This window comes from Lissotriton helveticus, chromosome 1_1 (assembly GCF_964261635.1).
Source record: "Lissotriton helveticus chromosome 1_1, aLisHel1.1, whole genome shotgun sequence".
Lineage (NCBI taxonomy): Eukaryota > Metazoa > Chordata > Amphibia > Caudata > Salamandridae > Lissotriton > Lissotriton helveticus.
The window spans coordinates 1,460,103,914-1,460,119,207 of NC_136057.1; the positions used below are offsets into that span (position 1 = coordinate 1,460,103,914).

General features: G+C 41.9%; 1 protein-coding gene across 1 annotated transcript in view; it reads right to left on the reverse strand.

The window, feature by feature from the left end:
* VAV1 (vav guanine nucleotide exchange factor 1) overlaps nucleotides 1–15,294 on the reverse strand; it is a 650,161-nt gene that overhangs the window by 437,773 nt on the left and 197,094 nt on the right. The gene's annotated exons all lie outside the window — the stretch shown is intronic.

Sequence of the window (15,294 nt, forward strand, 5' to 3'; positions counted from 1 at the left end):
GTGGGGGTCATTATTTTTTCCTGTTTGCAACCACTAGGTTTTACCTGGCGGTGACATAGAGAAAAAACGTGATCAGATTGCCTGATCCAAACAGGGTTGGTAGTCTGATACTATTACTTCTACTGCTCCTACTCCATCAGAGTACGTGTTTAAATAATTATATATATTTCACTGCCTAATGGAGATTCCATCAACACAGAAGCACCCTGAAAGACATCAAGAACTAGAAAATAGCTCTGCTAAATGGAAAACAGCCTTTACCATGCAGCCGGAACCACACAGTGCCTTTACAACGTGGGCACATAACGAACACGCCTTTAACACGCGTTTCTTTACCACAAAAGTCGTTACATCGAATTGCTTTAGAGAACACGTTGTTGGACTGCTGTTGGATTTTTAGACCTACACCTGTTGCACAGACTGGAGTTGGAATAGTAAATTATACGATTTCAAAGTCCAGCGCTTCCCAAAGTCAAGTCGTTGTAACAACTTTGTGGTAAATGAACACGTGGTAACAACTTGTTCGTTGCATTTCCTGCATTGTAAAGGCATGTGTGGTAAAAAGCATGCATGTTTCAGATATACAACCCTGATAAGTAAACAACCACCAGACCACTTTAGAAGTCGCAACTACAGTCAAACCTCCCGGAGTGCAATATCGATCACGACAAAACCTCAGTGAGATATTGAGAGATATTACTCCCATTAAAGAATTCCATCAGTCACCGCCAATCCCTTTGACAGCTTTCTTTCACTCCAAATATTCCATACAGAGATATAAAATAAGGCCCACGCCTTCCTGAGGGAGATCCTGGTCACAGTCAAACTTCTGTGCTGGAGATCCTAATCACCACAAGTCCCCTGATAGGCAGCAATCCTTCCAAATCCACTCTGAGATAAAATAATCACCCACATATTCTGAGAGATCTCAGTTATTGTTGGACTTGGCCCTTTTTGCAGGGTCATCCCTGAACTTTTTGCCTTCCTCCTAGTCTTTTGTCAGACTTGGTGTTGGTGGTTTTAGGACTCTGGGCACTTTAGCACTGCTGTCCAGTGTAAAGTGCTTGTGCTCTCTGTGGTAAACATGGTAAGATTAGTCTACACCGGTTTAGCATATTTATTTTACCAGTCAGTCCCCAGTAATGTGGCATCTCATATACCCGGGGCCACTAAATTAAATTCCACTGGAGGGCTTGCAGAACAGCTTGCGCCACTCACCAAAGTAGCCTTTCAAACCTGTCCCAGGTTTACTGCCGCTGTGACGTGGCATGCAAACTGGTTACCACGTCTGTGACCCCCCTTTTACTAGGCCCAAACTAGCCCTATAGGCAAGGTGCAGTGCAGGTAAAAGGTAAGACATGTACCTTAAGTGTGTGACATTTTGGTTTCTCACTGCTGTGAGGCTGCGCTCTCATAGGAATGCATTGGGGATTCCCGGATAAGTGTTTCAGTGGTAATTCCTGATATGAAAGGAGCAGTATGGTCAAGTTTGGTATGTTTGGAATAGTAATAATAAATGCTGCGTAATGCTGTGCTCAGATTTATTATCACTATTTTAGAAATGCCACTATTATAAGTTACAGCAAGAACAGGGCAACCCAATATTCCCCAAGGGCCTGGGTATCATCAATAACAATTAAACAATGCTCCTTGAGGATTTATTCACATAATCAATTCAATAATCATCTTTGTCACATACGTGAACACATTATTCACAAAACAGGGTAATTTTCAAAAAATATATATATCACTTTGAATGTAATCACAATAGTCGTACAAAAAACTCTTAAAACCAAGAAAATACATTCATACTTTTTCATGTACGGCAACAATTACGCTACTACATCAGTTGTGAAACTAATAGTAGTGTTACAACACCCTTTTGTTAAACACTTAGTATGGATTGTACATCACTTGAGCCATACATTGGGAATAATTAAACATTTGCATTAATTATTTTGTTCGAGAAACCACCCAATATATAAAAAAGAGGATGTATTGCCGCGAAGTTTCGGTCTCTGACCGGCCACAAAAGGTCCACTAGACCATCTTCAGGACGGTATATTGCACCATGAATCTAATAAAATGAAGAAAAACTTAAACACAACCTTGGAAAACAACCCTGAGTTCAAAAAGTATCGTCTGCTCATATCCAAATCCAACAGTGACTTTAATCCACCATAAATGTGAGCCACTATAAAACATGCACCCAGTGTTGTGCAATCATGAACTAAAAGCTGTAAACACCAAATGTATTAGTGTAAAGCAAAACAGCCAGCTATTGATAAGTGTCAATAAAGTGCAACTAATATCAAAATAAAAAGAACATTTCTGACTCAATGAAAGAAAACTCAGCTCCAACCTACTCGAAAAATATACGGATCTATACTGCTCCAAGACTAGAGTTTATCTTACCTCATGATCAAATCAGATTAACACCATCTAAAAATATATGAGCGAAAATACACAATAATGTAAAGTTAACACCCTTAAAAAATGTTAAACTGCTATTCATCGGCATGTAAAACAATAAAGTTATGTACTCACTAAGGCAAAGTTGTCATAGGATTCTATCCTGCAAAATAAGAGATCAAAACAACCGCTCAGAAAAACAGCTCAAAAAACAGCTCAAAAAAATGAATCTGAAACATGTCAGAATAGCAACGACCAATTTAAATCAACAAGACGCCAGTACTTACTCTATTCACCAGGAATCAATCCGCTCGTGGCTCGACAAACAGTCCGAGTGCGGACGTTCCCCGCAAGCTGACCTATAACCTAAAACGCATGTAGCGTCAAGTCGCGTGTCAGCTAGTCTGTAAATGTTACCCTTTCAACTATAATGTAATGGCGTGTCGGCCATATTGGAAGTATATTAAATTCCGTCACTAAAGCAAATACAAGAGAAAAATGTATGCAAATCCTCATACTGACGAAAATAAAACGTCAGCAACAACAAAAAGTCAAACAAAAAAATAAATAAATATATATATATATATATTGCGCTCGTCACAATCCTGAGATCTAAGAAAGAGATGACAGCACTCGGGGGGCACCTTTGATCACACAGTAGTTTATTCAACTACAAGCTCGCCACAGACGCGTTTCAGCACTTGGCCTTCGTCAGTGTGTGTGTTTACACACGTATAACCTGTACAATTAATAATGATGACACAGTACAAGGGTTACACCTCTCAGTCAACATCGACAGAGGACTACAACTCTCCCATCAAGCGCCATCTTGTAATGGTAAAATATACACATATTATTGAGATACTCATAATAAGTATTATCAACATACTCACACCTATGGATAGGTGAATATGCACAGATGGGAGGTGTCTTGTACATTTCAAGTGGCTTGTTGTACACTATTTGATATAGCCGTGGATCGGCAATGGTCCTCTAAAACAGAGAGAGGTGACTCTATATACAACCTATTGTACAGAATTATATACACTTAGAAATTAAACGTGAACATATCATACATAGTGCAAAGAGTGTGAGGTACCAAGAAAACCGTGAAGATATGCCAGTGGTAAGTTATAGTCTAGTTAATGTTAATTTAACATGTAACATAGTAATCAAAGAGCCCTTTGAACCTATAAAAGTACCACTTGTTTCGAACAGTGTAAGTGTATAGAGTAGAACTAATTCTCTGCATTAGTTGAATATATGTGTCATGGAGAGGCAATTTATCGATTCATCTTCATTAACCTCCCCTATGACTGTACAGAGACATCTAATATATATACACACACACAATGATATATACAGTGATATATACAGTGATCCACACAACTTCAGCGAAAACAGAATACATTTAGATGTAGGGACAGCAGTGTTGCTATTTGCCTAAATGAAAGACCATTTCTTCCCCACTATTCATCCCTTTTGGCCACTTAGTGGAAAGATCTATGATATAGCGCGACTCAAGCCTGCGTAGACGTCGCAGGCGGTCACCCCCTCTAGCGTTGTTTTTAATGGTGTCAAGGCCAAAGTATTGGAGCTGGTTGCGGTCCCTGTTGTGTTTTTCTGCGAAATGCCGGGCGACCGGATATGCTTGGTCGGCCTTATCAATAGCTCTTAGGTGTTCTAAGATCCGCAGCTTTAGCATATTGATAGTGCTCCCTATGTAGCGGAGGCCGCAGGGGCAAACCAAACAGTAGACTGCTAGGGGAGTGCTGCAAGTGATGAACTGTTTTATATGCAGTTTCTTGCCCGTATCTTGATTTTCCACTGAGAGAACTCTTTTACTCCCAGCACACGCTTTACATTTTCCACAAGGGAAAAAACCACTCATAGATTTTAAGGTGTTACTTTTGGGGAGTGGTTTCTCTAAATGGCTGGTCACCAGATAGTCTCTTAAAGATCTGGTTCTGTTAAAAGTTATAAGTGGGTGAATAGGTAGGTCGTCTTTGATAGTACTATCAGTTTTGAGAATATGCCAATTTTTACGCAGCATTGATCTGAGATCATTAGCTCCAGCCGAAAAAGGGGTTATAAGCCTAAACTTTCCTTTACCATCATCCGCTTTCTCAATGGCAGGTTTAGTAGTGATTAGGGAATCTCTAGGGATAGCCCTTACTTTCCTCAAGGTGTTTTTCAGAAGAGACTCTCCATACCCCCTGGCCTTAAATCTCTTCACACACTCATTGGCTGCCTCATCAAAGTCTTCTAATCTTGAACAGTTCCTACGGAGCCGAAGTAGCTCTCCGTACGGAATGCTCTTGATTAGTTGAGGAGGGTGGCTGCTGCTAGCAAAAAGAGTGGAATTGCCAGCGGTTGTTTTTCTGTGTAGAGTTGTGTGGATCTGCTGGTCTTGTGAAAATACTTTCAGGTCTAGGTATTCAGCTGATGCCGGGCTTACCGTCCCCGAAAAGTGTAAATTATAGGCATTCTCATTCAACTTGTTGATAAAGGCTTGTGCTGTTGCTAATGAGCCCCGCCAAACAATAAACAGGTGGTCAATGTACCTGAACCAGCCCTCCGTCTTTCCTTCCACTCCATCCACCATACAGCTCCTGGGCACCTGCTCCTCCCACCAGCCGACGAAGAGATTCGCATAGCTGGGAGCGAAGCAGGTACCCATCGCTGTCCCAGACACCTGTCTAAACAATTGATCCTCGAATAGGAATATATTATTGTTCAAACAGAATTCAATGAACTCAAGAATCATGATGTTGTGGGTAGTGAACCTCAATTGTCTTAAGTTCAGAAAGTGCTGGATAGCCTCAAGGCCCTGTTGATGGTCAATGACAGTGTATAAGCTTGTGATGTCAAGTACAATCAGTAGGCAGTCATTATCCCAATTCACATTCCTTATTTGGTTCAGGAAATCCTTGGTGTCCCGTACATATGAGGGCAGTGTTAATACCAAGGGAAATAGGAACTTATCTATGAACCGGGACATATTTTCGGTGAGACTGCCAATCGATGAGACGATCGGACGGCCCGGAGGAAGTAGACTGTCCTTATGTAGCTTTGGCAGATGGTAGAAGGTTGGTGTGAGGGGTTGGGTTGTCCGGAGGAAGAGAAATTCATCCTTACTCAGCATGTTGCAGTTATGCCATTTCCCTATCAGTTTGTCATAACTCCGGATACTTTCCAAGTATACATCATTCGTGCATTTGACGTAGAATTTGGTGTCAGAAAGTTGGCGTAGTGCTTCATGTCTATAGTATTCTCTGGTGAGAAGTACAACATTACCCCCCTTGTCCGAAGGTTTAATGATGATTTTTTCATCCTTCATGAGATCTTGTAGGGCTATTTTTTGTTGCTCTGTAATTTTGTACTTTATAGGATGGTTTGCTTTTCTGTACTGCATGAGTTCTTGTGTCATGGCTTCTGAGAAGGCGTCGATCGCATCCCAGGGCATCTGTGGAATGAATGTTGATGGGGGTTTGTATCCACTCTCTTCGCGGTCTTGGTCAATACCCAAAGCGAGAGCTCTTTGTCCTCTATTCAGGGATCCAGATGGATCCTGTGTACGGTCTTCTGCACGCAGCTCCTCAAGGGTTTCAAGAGCTTCAATTTCTCTTCCCACAAGGACATCCGTTGCTGTTACTCTGGTTCCTGTCCCTCCCTTTTCTTTTAAGTGGGGCCGTAGTTTGAAGTATTTGTGCAACTTCAGCTTGCGTGTGAATCTGAAGAGGTCTATTCTCGTTTGGGTATACTCGAGTGGAGTACTGGGGCAGAAAGTCATTCCGAGGCTGAGTAGATTAATTTCAGTATCAGTTAACGTTCTTTCAGTTAGGTTGACCACCGTTAGATTTTGACTGGTGGTTTCTGCTGTCTGGATTACTTTTTGTTGCCTCGTGTCCGGTTGCTCCAGTTGTTGGGCTTGACTCTGCCTCTCCCCTTGCCGCCGTCGTTTGCCGCCGCCTCCTCTCCTTGTCCGCCTTGTTTTCTGTGATTGTTCTGCCATGTCCGGTGGTTTTGTCTTGCCGCCTCTTAGCCAAGTACCCTTGATAACATCGTATTCCTGGTGAAAAGGGGTCTTCTCGCTGTCATTTGGCCCCGTTGATCGTGGTTTCTGCCGTGTCTTGGCTGGCGCCCTTGTGTTTTGTTGCTCGTCCCCCGATTCGTTGATATATATATATATATATATATAATGTGTCCTCCAATAAGTTAGGCCACCAGAAGCGTCGACGGCGTTTCGACCGTTGTTTTACTGTACGGTCATCTTCAGGACTTGAAAATTACTTGAGCAATTAATCTGTGAGAAACCGTATTGGCCAATCAATAACTTATGGTCCACCACACGGCCACACGCTTATTTTTATATCGAGATGGCAAAGGGCGGAGCTTTTGTGTTTTATCGCGCTGTATCAAGGAGCCATAATTCAATTAGTCCTTGGTAGCGAAAAAATCCTCTTATTTTGCGCCCATTTAATCAGCAGCCGTAGTCGAAATTGGTGCGTGGCCCGAAAACTTTCCAACACGATATCGGGGTGCTTGCGGGAACATTGGCAATCCTTTGAAAAACTTTTTTTGAATGTGAGTGGCGGCGGCGACCCACTTGGGTTTTATTAAACCACCAGTCCCAGAAAGCATTGCTTCAGGTGGTACACCTGAGCACAATTATTGTTTGGATTTACTGGTGTTTGCCGCATGCCATCATGTCGCATGGTCTGCCACTGAAGAGGGCGTTGGACCGAAACACGTCTGGCAGGAAAGCCGAAAAGGACTTTGTTCACGGTTCGTGCCCTTGCTTTGGCATCATTTCCTACCTGTAAGTGCATCCCACCTAGGGGCAATATATATATATATTTCAGCTCCAAGTTTACACCAAAGAAACACGAGTCACTCTTTAAAGCGGGTGCTTTGCCGCGATGGTGTCCGCGTTAAACATACCAGCTCCAAATTCCTCACAATCCCCAGCCGGGTAAAGGAAAACAGCACTCGCGGGCACAGCAGTATCTCAGCAAGGGGTTTATTTAGAACAAACGCGTTTCAGGAGATAAACTCCCTTCGTCAGTATTCACATCGGAGAGCTACGGGCGGCACCATTATCTATGTTTGTAAAAATAATCAAAACAAACAAAGGACTAAGTCCCAAGCACAATATTGCACGCCATCTTGAAGTGTGCAATATTAACACAAGCCCAAAAGAAATTACTAACTGATCAGTTAATCCCAAATGGCTGCCGTGTATCGGCATAATTGCATTCTCAAAAGTCAACCACATATAATGTACAATCGGAAAAATTATAAATCCGAACCTCGTGGCCTCGAGAAACAAACGCTGTAAACACAACGTTGTCATCCGACAATAATCACATATTCACTGTGTACAAATCGGGTAAATCTTGCCGTGGATCGGCTATTGCAGCCCCGTAAGACTGCTCAACAAAAGGCATAAACCAAAACAGAAGCAATTTAAAATGGCAAGTGTAAAACAGTTCAATATGTGCACCTTGAATCAGAAACCCATCTTTCCCTCAGTCATAGTATATACATCAAAACATCATATTATACAGTTTAACAGTCATAACACTGATATCCATATTTTAACCCAAGTGTGAGGCCAATTCTTCCCCCATGTTCAGACCTCTAGGCGCCTTGGTCTCGAGATCAATAATATATCGAGACTCTAGTCTCCTAAGTGCCAGCAATCTATTTCCTCCTCTTGGATTCTCCTCAACCTGATCCAAACAAAAATATCTCAGGAGGCTCCTGTCACTGTTATGTTTGATGGCAAAATGCCGGGCCACAGGATATGTAAAGTCTTTATTCGCGATGGCCCGCATATGTTCGAGTATCCTTAACTTAACAGGATTAATAGTGCTTCCGATGTACCTTAACATGCAGGGACACACTAGACAGTAGACCGCATGGTCAGTGTGGCATGACATAAATCTGTTAATTTTCTTGCCACCTCTGCAGCCTGCCACCTCATATGTTAATGTTCTTTTGCTGGCTGAACAGGCTTTGCATTTTCCACATGGGAAAAAGCCCTTAGCGTCCTTCAAAGTACCAAGTTGTTTAGCCAATGGTGGTAAATAGCTGTGGACTATTTGATCACGTAAGGATATAGTCTTCCTGAACGTTATTAAAGGTACATTAGGAATGTCGGGCCCTACAATTTGGTCAGATTTTAAGATGTGCCAATGCTTAGACATGATAGATCTAAGTTTAAAAGAGTCCGCAGAATAGGATGTAATCATGCGAAATCTTCCCTCTGTCACCGGGCCTGACTTCTTAACAAAAAGGCTTTTACGGGGTAACTTCCTGACTTTATTTAAAGTGTCTTGGAGGAGATTAGAGTTGTATCCTCTCATCAAGAATCTCTCTACGCTTTCTTTTGCCGCTTTTTCAAAATCCCCAGTTTGACTGCAGTTGCGCTTAAGCCGCAAAAATTCCCCGTAAGGAATGTTGTTAATGAGTTTACGGGGATGACTGCTCGAAGCGTGTAATACGCTATTACCAGCAGTTGGTTTGCGGTAGAGTTGTGTACAGATTTGTCCATCTCTGACACTCACTTGGAGGTCCAAATAATTGACCATTTCACTGTTTACTTCCCCAGTGAATCTCAAGTGGTACTCGTTGTCATTGAGGATTTGTATGTATTGGTTAGCTTCATCAATGGATCCGTTCCACACTAGGAACAGGTCGTCGATGTACCTGCTCCATGCCACCACTTTGTTGTTCCATGTGGCATGTCTGGGTGCCCAGGCTACCTGCTCCTCCCACCAGCCTACGAATAAATTCGCATAGCTGGGGGCGAAGCAGGAGCCCATGGCAGTACCAGAGAATTGACGATAGATGGTATCCTGAAAGAGAAAAATATTATTATGCAAGCAAAATGCAATTAATTCCAATAACATCTTATTATGCATTGCATATTTAAGTTCTCTTTTGTTTAGGAAATATTCCACTGCATGAAGACCTTGTTCATGGTCTATACAAGTATACAAACTTGTGATATCCATTGTGATCAGTACATATGATGGTTGCCAAACCAAAAGTTCCACCTTCTCAATAAAGTCCGAAGTGTCTCTGATATATGACCTCAAAGACAATACAAAACTAAACAAGTGGTGGTCTAAAAACTTTGAGAGATTCTCGGTCAATCCTCCCATGGAGGAGATAATGGGTCTCCCTGGGGGATCATCCATGTCCTTATGTACCTTGGGTAGGTGGTAAAAACAAGGTAAAATCGGGTTATTAGTCTTTAGAAAAAGATATTCATCCAGATCTAACATGGACTTGTCATGCCATTTTTTGAGCAAGGCATGTAGACTATTAATGCTTGCTAAATAATCTTGCTTCTTGATAGGAGCATAGCAAGATATATCCTGTAATTGACGCATGGCTTCTGCAACATATTTGGGCCTGGACATAATAACGATGTTCCCTCCCTTATCGGAGGGTTTACAAACAATCGTTTTATCCTCCATGATGTTTTCAATGGCCAATTGTTGTTCCCTGGTGGTATTGAATTGTTTCTTTTGATGACTCTGTGTTGTTCTCAAGGCCATCAGATCCCTGGTGACCGCATCAGAAAAAATATCAATAGAATCCACAGCGATTTGAGGACCAAATTTGGAAGCCAATTTAAAGTCACTTTTAGGGGCTTCTTGATCGATGTTAATATTTGTCAATCTTTGTGTAAGAGTGTTATCCACTGGATTGGTTTCCATATCTCCTTCTTGCCTCAAATTGTTCAGAACTTCACATGCTGTCAGATCGTTTACGGTTAAAAGATCCGTGTCTTTTTTGTTTTGTCTTAGTTGTTTGACTTCTTTTGCAGTAGGTTTGGTTTTATGAAACTTATGCAATTTGACCTTCCGAATAAATTTATATAAATCAATCCGAGTCTGGGTATATTCCATATTCCTGTTCGGACAGAATGTGAGTCCTAACTTTAAAACGGACTCTTCCACTGATGTTAATTTTCTTTGGGATAAATTCACAATGGTTAGTTGGTCAGAAGCCCTCACCATCTGCCTCTCCTCTGGCTCCTGGTGATCCTCGTAGTTGCCCTGGTTTGACCACTGCCTCTGCCTCTTCCCCTTCCAGCCGCCGCGTCTGGTTTGTCTCCCTCTTCTGGGGGTTTGTTCTTCCCATCTCTTAGCCAACTTTCTTGGATGACCTTGAACTCCTGTTGAAAAGGAGTTTTGTTAGTTGGTAATGCGGGCGTGGTTGTTGTACCTGTTGTTTCATCTCCAGACAGTTCACTGGCAGTAAGGTCGGAATCCGACGTTTCCACTACTGTTTCCGCTGCGGTTTTAGGCATTAGGCTTTTTCTTGCGACTTCCTTTCGTGGTTGATCATATCGCTTAGAAAACGTCAAGACCCTTCCCATGGCATAGTCCCGTTCGTCCCGGTCAAATTTTTCTTGTTTTCTCAGTTTGATTTTTGTTTCATATTTCTGCAATCTTAGCTTCATTTTAGCCCTGAGTTGTTCTTGCTCCTCTTTATCAGTGTTATGAGAGATCAAATCCTCAAGATCTTCAATCTCTTTTATGACTTTATCTCGAGCGCTCCTCGCAAATTGGATTAGAATCTCCAACATTCCTTTACAGGAATTGGCTATATGAGTAGCCCAGGTTTCAAGCAGGAGGGGATCCGGGTTCTCATACGCAGGGACAGTAAAGATCCTTAAACCTCGAGGTACCCTCTGTACCTCGATATATCCCTGTAGTGATGTTCCCTCCCACCACTTGCGGAGTTCACGTTCATAAAGTTTTTCAAGTTTATGAAATTGAGATATTAGAGTGTTAGAGGCTGCCACATTGATTGTGGGTGGTGGTTTTGATATATCCGGGTTTTTATTTTTGAAGATGCTGCCCGCCGCATCCCTGCGCTCCGACATGTTAAACATGTTCTATCAGTTATAATTGGTACCTGGTCCCAGGAACCAACAAAAAAAAACAATGCTTGCTTACTGCTGGCTCCTCGCTTAACCGCCAAAACAAAGTTCAAAGGCAATCCAGGATTTGCAAATTCGAAGGCAGGCTTACCACATCTGTAGTTCGCCAGCTCATGCAACTCCCGTGTGCAGTCTTACGGGGCTACTGTCTAGTGTGTCCCTGCATGTTAAGGTACATCGGAAGCACTATTAATCCTGTTAAGTTAAGGATACTCGAACATATGCGGGCCATCGCGAATAAAGACTTTACATATCCTGTGGCCCGGCATTTTGCCATCAAACATAACAGTGACAGGAGCCTCCTGAGATATTTTTGTTTGGATCAGGTTGAGGAGAATCCAAGAGGAGGAAATAGATTGCTGGCACTTAGGAGACTAGAGTCTCGATATATTATTGATCTCGAGACCAAGGCGCCTAGAGGTCTGAACATGGGGGAAGAATTAGCCTCACACTTGGGTTAAAATATGGATATCAGTGTTATGACTGTTAAACTGTATAATATGATGTTTTGATGTATATACTATGACTGAGGGAAAGATGGATTTCTGATTGAAGGTGCGCATATTGAACTGTTTTACACTTGCCATTTTAAATTGCTTCTGTTTTGGTTTATGCCTTTTGTTGAGCAGTCTTACGGGGCTGCAATAGCCGATCCACGGCAAGATTTACCCGATTTGTACACAGTGAATATGTGATTATTGTCGGATGACAACGTTGTGTTTACAGCGTTTGTTTCTCGAGGCCACGAGGTTCGGATATATAATTTTTCCGATTACATTATATGTGGTTGACTTTTGAGAATGCAATTATGCCGATACACGGCAGCCATTTGGGATTAACTGATCAGTTAGTAATTTCTTTTGGGCTTGTGTTAATATTGCACACTTCAAGATGGCGTGCAATATTGTGCTTGGGACTTAGTCCTTTGTTTGTTTTGATTATTTTTACAAACATAGATAATGGTGCCGCCCGTAGCTCTCCGATGTGAATACTGACGAAGGGAGTTTATCTCCTGAAACGCGTTTGTTCTAAATAAACCCCTTGCTGAGATACTGCTGTGCCCGCGAGTGCTGTTTTCCTTTACCCGGCTGGGGATTGTGAGGAATTTGGAGCTGATATATATATATATATATATATATATATATTAATATTATTGCACTTGACGTGCACAAAGAAAACCGCACTTCGGGCAGCTTGAAATGCAAGTTCTTTTTATTTTACAGCAACAGACGCGTTTCGACGGAAGTGCCTTTTTCGATGTTAACGGCACTAATGTGAAACACCATGTTATATTTGCATTCACATTGTCAAAATTAAGGAAGGACTAGCGTTCCACTTCTAACGTGGGCGCCATTTTGTAACATGTTATAATGTATGTACATTATATGACAATTTATCATCTAAAAGGTGTTTCATGATTCATTATTTCATTAAATAACGTTTATGAATCAGAGATAAGCAACAATAGATATCTACATCATTTTGTACCATATATTGCTATATTTCACCATAGATGAAAACTTTGCTAATAGAGCAGTGGATCGGCTAATATCCTTCCATATACAATCCCAATCACACCATGGATCAGGATAGGTTGTAACTAATCAAACATTTGGAATGCGTGAACATATTGCTTTATAATTATACAAAAATTCATCTAGGTGCATGTCAAAAACAAGGCAAAACATCAAAATATCAAATATTCAATATTGGTACATTCATAAATTTCTCAATTCATTACTACTATATACAAGTCAGGACCCTTAGGACCCTTAGGAAATGAACCTAAGAACAATAATTCATTCGTCTAGGATACTCTGGTCAAAATCTATCTTTGGACACCCCGTTTTTTTGTTTGTTTCATAATTCCATCATGAAACATGGTGTAAAACCAATTATAAAAGTTCAAAATGAGATATCCAGTGTCCAAAGCCCCCTATACTGTGATTTTACCTCAGTTTTCAGCCTATGTGGACTGTCAGTTCCACCCCACAATTTAAACCATACGGGTGTTTGGTGTGCAGGTCGTTGATGTAACGTGATTCTAACCTGCGCAACTTCTTCAGTCTGTCTCCACCCCTTGGACTCTGAGCTACAGGGTCCAAACCAAAATATTGTAGCTGGTTGCGGTCTCTACTGTGTTTATCTGCAAAATGGCGCACAACAGGGTATGCCTGATCGTTTTTATCGATGGCCCGCATATGTTCTAACACCCGCATTTTTACTGGGTTAACGGTACTCCCAATGTATCGGAGACCGCACGGGCACAACAAACAATATAACACGAAGGGTGTTGTGCAGGTGATAAACTTCATTATGTTTTTGGTGTTAATTCCTGCATCTGGTATTTTGTAAGTCAACACCCTCCTACTGTTTGCGCAGGCCTTGCATTTACTGCATGGGAAGAAGCCCATCATCTGTTTTAGCCCACTTGTTTTTCCAGGCAATTTGTCAAGATGACTTTTGACCAAGATATCACGTAGAGATCTCGCTCTTTTAAAAGTGACCAGCGGTTGAGGTGGAACGTCCATACCAATCATAGTATCTGCTAGGAGGATGGGCCAGTTTTTTCGTAGCATTTTCTTGAGATAACTCGCCTCAGCTGAGTAGGGAGTTACCATCCGGAACTTACCCACCTCATCTGAGGCCCTCTTGCTGCCAGTGAGCAATTGCTTTCTGTGTACACCTCTCCCTTTATGTAATGTAGTGTCAAGGGTAGCTGAATCATATCCCCTGACTCTAAATCTTGCAATGCTTGCAGCTGCAGCTTTTTCAAATTCATGGTCTGTTGAACAGTTTCTTCTCAGCCTAAGCAATTCCCCGTAGGGAATGCTTTGGATGAGTTTTGGTGGATGGCTGCTGCTGGCAAAGAGTATCGAGTTGCCTGCCGTTACTTTACGGAAAAGAGTGGTTTGTAAGGTCTTCTCCTCAACATAGATCCTCAGGTCCAGGTAGTCCACTGCCACTGGACTAACTGTACCCGAGAATCTAAGATTGACTTGGTTGTTGTTGAGGAGATCGATATATCGATTGGCTGACTCTGTATTTCCCTGCCAGATGATGAATAAATCATCGATATACCGATACCACTTTATGACCTGTCCTGAGTTGATTTGACTGTGGTAGGTTCTGGGCACCCGCTCCTCCCACCAGCCAACGAACAAGTTCGCGTAGCTGGGGGCAAAGCAGGTGCCCATCGCCGTCCCAGTGAGTTGCCTATAGTATTGGTCTCCAAATAGAAAAATGTTATGAGTTAAGCAAAACTCGATATACTCAATGAGCATGGTAGTGTGTGCTGAGTATCTCAATTGTCGTCTTTCTAAAAAAGACATTACCGCTGTTATACCATCCTCATGCCTTATGCATGTAGACAGACTGGCAATGTCTAAAACCATCAGTTGATAACTAGGGTCCCATTCGATGTTCTCTATTTGGTTTAGAAAGTCTTGGGTATCCCTAATATAAGAGTCAAGTTGAAGTACCCATGTAGATAAAAAGTGATCGATGAACATAGACAGATGCTCGGTTAATCCATTCATGGAAGAAACAATGGGTCTGCCAGGCGGATGTTTATCGTCCTTATGCAGTTTGGGTATGTGATAGAAGGTTGGTGTTACCGGATTCGAACTTCGTAAAAACAAATGTACTTCCGGACCTAACATGTTTTTACTATACCACTTGGCAATCAAATTGTCATACTCCAAGATGCTGGTCTGATACTCCTTGGCTGTGACTTTCAAATAACAGTCTGTATTCAATTGGCGAAGTGCTTCCTCACAATATGCCTCCCTTGTTTGTAGTACTACGTTACCCCCCTTATCTGAGGGTTTTATGACAATCTTATGGTCTTGTACTAGTTGCTGTAATGCTTGTTTCTCCGTTTTCGTTAGATTGCCCGAGCATAGATGGTGTTTGGG